General features: G+C 57.6%; 1 protein-coding gene across 1 annotated transcript in view; it reads right to left on the bottom strand.

Moving 5' to 3' along the window:
- LOC119361897 (glycine-rich protein A3-like) overlaps positions 1-232 on the bottom strand; it is a 2,612-nt gene extending 2,380 nt beyond the window's left edge. Inside the window, exon 1 of the mRNA XM_037627066.1 lies at positions 79-232. The gene's annotated coding sequence lies outside the window, so the exon portion shown is untranslated. The remainder of the gene's footprint in view (positions 1-78) is intronic.
- Between the last annotated feature and the right edge of the window lie 5,269 nt (positions 233-5,501).

Below are 5,501 nucleotides of genomic sequence, written 5' to 3'. Positions count from 1 at the left end.
GTAAATTTATTTTTGCCACGATCTACTACTCGGAAGCAAGAGGGGCCGCGGATTCGCAGGACTGTAGGAGGCGCATACCTAGAGGAGAAGATCTGCGATTCTGCGAAGCTGAAGAAGAAGAGGCCGATCTGGATGGATGATGGCGTTCTCCTCCGTGCGCTCCGTGGATATTTGGGCTCCTGTGCGTGCTGGGGGATTTTATATAGGGGGCGGTGGGCTCGTGTACGCGCTTCGGTTCGGCAGGCGTTGGCACCTTCGTCGGCTCGCAGGCGCACCGAATCCCGGGCGGGTCCCGCGGCCTGGAGTTATTATTCGTGGGTGGATGGATGGATGGATAGGACTTGACCTCGCTGCGCAGAGTCGATGACAGGTGGGGGCCGAGACTGCTTCGCTCGAGGCGGCCGCGGCCGAAGCGCGTCGTCCGTCGTGGGGGCGAGGATGGAGAGGGAAGAAAGCTACGCGGCGAAGGACCCCACGTCCACGTTGCTTTGCCTCGGGGGATATTTGCGCGTTGAAACGACGAGCAGCCGACGCGTGGCGTGTGTGGGCGCTTTTTCTGGCTGGGCCTGGATTCGGTCCAGCAACGCCCCCAGGCAGACGCGACGGGCTGATGAGTCCAAAAGTGTTGGGCCAGACTTTATCGTAGACACTCTCTTTGCTTGCTCTTGTTTGAGCCTGTGTGTTTGTCTAAAAAAAAAAAACTCGTTTGAGCGTGTCACCTACGTTTTTTCAATACAGTAAGACACCTACGTTTTTTTTCAACACGGTATAGACGCAGACGCTCATACGTACACACGTACAATTACCTTTATGAACACATGCGTGCACAACCTATCTCTATGAGCACATCCGTGACTGAGCCGGCACATCATCTTGAGATTGACAAAGTCAACGCAAAAGCCTTTGTAGTCGATAGGAATGTCTTCTCCCACAAAACGTACATCACCAGCCTAAAATAAATTCAGAAAAATGTGAGAATCGGTGTCAAGTTTAGAACTTGAAATTTGGTGGCCTGTTTGGAATCACTCCGCCCCGCTCCACTCCGTGGAGCTGGGCTTGAGCCGCTCTGTGGAAACAAGCTACAACTTGCTCCACTCCGGGAGCGGAGTCGAGGGAGTAGAGTGGAACCGAACAGGCACTAAGGATGCCACTGTTGTCCTGACTATTAGCTAGCTGATGTAGTCTCATACTCACACGATCGTGGCTAGCGCACGATCCCATTCACGTCGCGCCTGTAACTTGCGCTCCGCGCACCTCCTGTACCTTGCCCATATATACAGGAGCAATGCTACACTTACGTAAATAATATTACGTGTTTTACGTAAAGTGCAGCGTGGCTAATTAGTATTGGAGAAGGGGGAGGAAGGGGCCCCACCCACCTGAAAATCAGGGGGGGCCGAAGTTAATTGGTTAGGCAGTTTACGTTAGTCTACGTAGGCCTCACGTAGATGTAGGATTATTGTATATACAGCGAGTCATTCATCGGCTGCACTCAAGGTGCATTGCCCAAATTCTTGCTAGTCTACATGGTATCAGACGCCGGCACCTCCCAGCGCCTGTAACCGCTTTCGCTGCCGTTTCTCTACTCCAGCAGTCATGTTCGTCCCACCACCTCCCCCACCTCCTCCTCACCCAGGTCGGGGCCTAACCAGCGCCCTAGAGGACGCCGCCTCTGACACCCCGCGCTCCTCTGCACCTTCCCTCATGACCCCCTCTGCGCTAGGACTTGGCGCCCAACTCAGTGCTCTGTTCGCCGGCGCGCCGCCCGCGATGGACTCTACCCTACCCACCTCGCCACTCGCCTCCATCTTCATCAACCACCACGTCCCACTGATCCTGACGCTGCAGCCGCCCAATTTCTCTCAATGGCGCACCCTCTTTGAGGTGATGTTCCAGAAGAGCGGCGTCGTTGATCATCTCGTCGGCGCTCCGCGTCCCCACGATCCGGCGTGGCTCCAGGACGATGCTCACATCCTCTCCTGGCTCTACACGCGTGTGAGTCCGGAAATCTTCGGCCTCATCCACCAACGCCATGCGACGGCGGCCCAGGTGTGGGCCTCCATCACCTCCATGTTCATGGAGAACCAGGAGCACCAAGCGGTGTTTCTGGCGACGGACTTCCGCCGTATTGAGCAGGGGTCCTCCTCCGTCATCGCCTACTTCGGCCGCCTGAAGGAATGCGCCGATCGGCTTGCTGATCTTGGCGAACCCGTGACGGACCGTGAGCAGGTCCTCAACATGTTCCGAGGTTTGCACCCACGGCTGCGCTACGCCATTCCCATACTCACCATGCAAACCCCCTTCCCCACCTTCCTGCGTTACCGTGCCTTCCTCCTTCTTGAAGAAAGCAGGCAGGGCTCTGACTCCGCGTCGGAACTGGCACTGCATGCTGCCCGCACTCCAGCACCGCAGAACAACGGCGGGGGCGGCCACAACACCAACACAGGCGGGGGCGGCGGTCGTAACCGCGACTCCAACTCTGGCGGCTGCAATCGCGGCAAAGGGAAGGTCGTGGAGCAGGGTGGTTCGAGCGGTGGCAACTACAGTGGCGCCTCTTCATCGCGCCCGCCGGCGCCGCCTGCCAACACCACCCCGTGGACTGGAATGGTTCACGCTTGGGCCATGCCATGGCGCCCGCATGCTCCTGGAGCCGGCGTCCTGGGGCCGCGCCCAACGCGCCTCCCTTCGCCGGCACTGCGTCACACTACGGTGCTCCTGCACCCTACGGCGCGCCGCCCCACATCCCGCCGAGCACTCCTCCGACACAGTGGACCGCTGGAGCTGTTCCGCCACACCCTCTGTATGGTGCTGTCGCAGGCCCGGCCTGGGATCAGACGACGCTGGTGAACGCCCTCAACAATCTGCACATTCAGCAACCGCAGCCATCGCCGCCCACGTCCGACTGGTACCTCGACACGGGTGCGTCGTCTCACATGGCGTCCTCCTCTGGTATGCTCTCCATCTCCTACCCTTACACTGCTTCTGGCATTACTGTTGGCGATGGTACATATCTTCCGGTGACGCACACATGCCACACCACCATCCCTACCACCCAATCCCCACTCTCTCTGCCATGTTATAGTCTCTCCATACCTTATACGTAACCTAATTTCTGTCAAAGCTCTTGCCCGCGACAATCCTGTAAATGTGGAGTTTGACGATCGTGGTTTCTCTGTCAAGGAACGAAGGACGAAGCGGGTGATCCTCCGCTGTGATGATGATGGCGACCTGTACACCGTGTCCACAGCCACGCCACACCACGCCCTCACTGCGATCACCACCGACCTCTGGCACCAACGGCTTGGTCACCCCGGAGCAGACGCCCTGCATGGTGCCCTTCGTTCGTCATCAACACCGAGTCGTGGAGCCCTCTCATCTGTCTGCCACGCTTGCCAGCTAGGAAAGCATGTGCGGCATCCGTTTAGCTCCTCGCCTCATGTATCTTTGTTTCCCTTTCAACTAATGCACTGTGATGTTTGGACCTCCCCTGTAACTAGTTTATCAGGCTATCAGTACTATCTTGTAATGTTAGATGATTACAGCCACTTTGTTTGGACCTTTCCCTTACGCCACAAATCGGATGTCCTTCCTACGATTAAAACCTTCCTCGCGTTCATCCGATGCCATTTCTATCTAAACCTCCTAACCTTACAGAGTGACAATGGCCGTGAATTCGTTAATCATGCCTTGCGCCAATTCTTCTCCTCTGAGGGCATACAACTCCGCATGTCTTGCCCCTACACATCACCTCAGAATGGACGGGCCGAACGTGTCCTACGAACACTCAATGACATCTCACGCTCCATGCTCACCCATGCCTCCATGCCCTTTGCCTACTGGGCTGAAGCACTAGCCACGGCCACATTTCTGTTGAACCGCCAACCCTGCCGCGCTCGACAGAACCACACGCCCTTCCTTCTCTTGTATGGCGTCCACCTGGAGTAAGCCGCGCTCCGTGTGTTCGGATGCCTCTGCTACCCGAACCTCGCCGCCACGACCGCACACAAGCTAGCACCACGGTCACATCCCCGTGTCTTCCTCGGCTACTCACCGGATCACAAGGGGTATCGCTGCCTCAACCGAGACACAGGGCGGGTCGTCGTCTCTAGGCATGTCGTTTTCGACGAACACACCTTCCCATTCTCCCATGTGGATCCACCATGCATCTCTTCCCCTCCCGACGACGATCCCACACTGTCTCTCCTGACCCCAGTGCCCCGACGCCCCCGCACACCTCGTGTGCGCGCCCCTGCCCAAAACGCTGCCATGGTAACAAATCCAGCCTCTCCTAACTCTTGCGATGACAGCATTCCTGAAACAACAAACCCAGCCCCCAACAACCCTTCGTCTCCAGCTGTCATCGAGCCCGCCTCCCCGGCACGCGATGACATCTCACCTCCGCCTCCCGTGGTAGCTGCTGATGTGCCACGAGCTCCACGAACGCGTCCTCCTAGCCTTGTACCTAGCCACACCATGACAACCGGAGCCCAACTTGGCAAGTTTCGCCCTAACCCCAAGTACGCCGACGCCAACACTGCCACCGTTGCTCCAGCCATCTCACCCATTCCCAAAAGTGTGCGCGCCACGTTACGAGATCACCGTTGGCTAACCGCAATGCAGGAGGAGTACAGGGCGTTGATGGCGAACCGCACATGGACTCTGGTGCCACGTCCGGCCGACGCTAACATAGTCACCGACAAATGGCTGTTTTGGCACAAGTTCAAGTCTGATGGCTCGTTGGAGCGGTACAAGGCCAGGTGGGTCGTCCGCGGATTCTCTCAGCGCCCCGGCGTCGACTTCGACGAGACGTTCTCGCCGGTGGTCAAGTCAGCCACCATCCGCGTCGTGCTCACCATCGCCGCGGCTCGAGCCTGGCCGGTTCATTAGATGGACGTCAATAATGCATTTTTGCAGGGCCACCTCACGGAACGTGTCTACTGCCAGCAACCGGCTGGCTTCGTCGACGAGCACCACCCCAACCACGTCTGTCTTCTCGACAAGTCGCTATATGGGCTCAAACAAGCACTAAGGATGCCACTGTTGTCCTGACTGTTAGCTAGCTGATGTAGTCTCATACTCACACGATCGTGGCTAGCGCACGATCCCATTCACGTCGCGCCTGTAACCTGCGCTCCGCGCACCTCCTGTACCTTGCCCATATATACAGCGAGTCATTCATCGGCTGCACTCAAGGTGCATTGCCCAAATTCTTGCTAGTCTACACTGACTATCCAACCATACTGTTTCTTTTGTTGTATCGATGGCGGCCAGGAACTGACATGGCATGAGGGAGGGAGTCGCTGCTCGTCGGAGCTCGCCTCCCCGGCGGCTGCCAGTCTGCCACTGCTACATGATGAACGCCGGCCTTGGGCCGCGCGGCTGCGCAAGGTGATCACCACGGTCGCACCCAGGCGCCGGCCTTCACATGACGTGCATACTAGGGGCATGGACTGAGCACTAATCTGATCGAGCATGATATCTAGCTAGCACATCTGTGTACG

The sequence above is a fragment of the Triticum dicoccoides genome, chromosome 1A (assembly GCF_002162155.2).
Source record: "Triticum dicoccoides isolate Atlit2015 ecotype Zavitan chromosome 1A, WEW_v2.0, whole genome shotgun sequence".
Taxonomy (NCBI): Eukaryota; Viridiplantae; Streptophyta; class Magnoliopsida; order Poales; family Poaceae; genus Triticum; species Triticum dicoccoides.
This window is presented reverse-complemented; position numbering and strand designations above follow the sequence as displayed.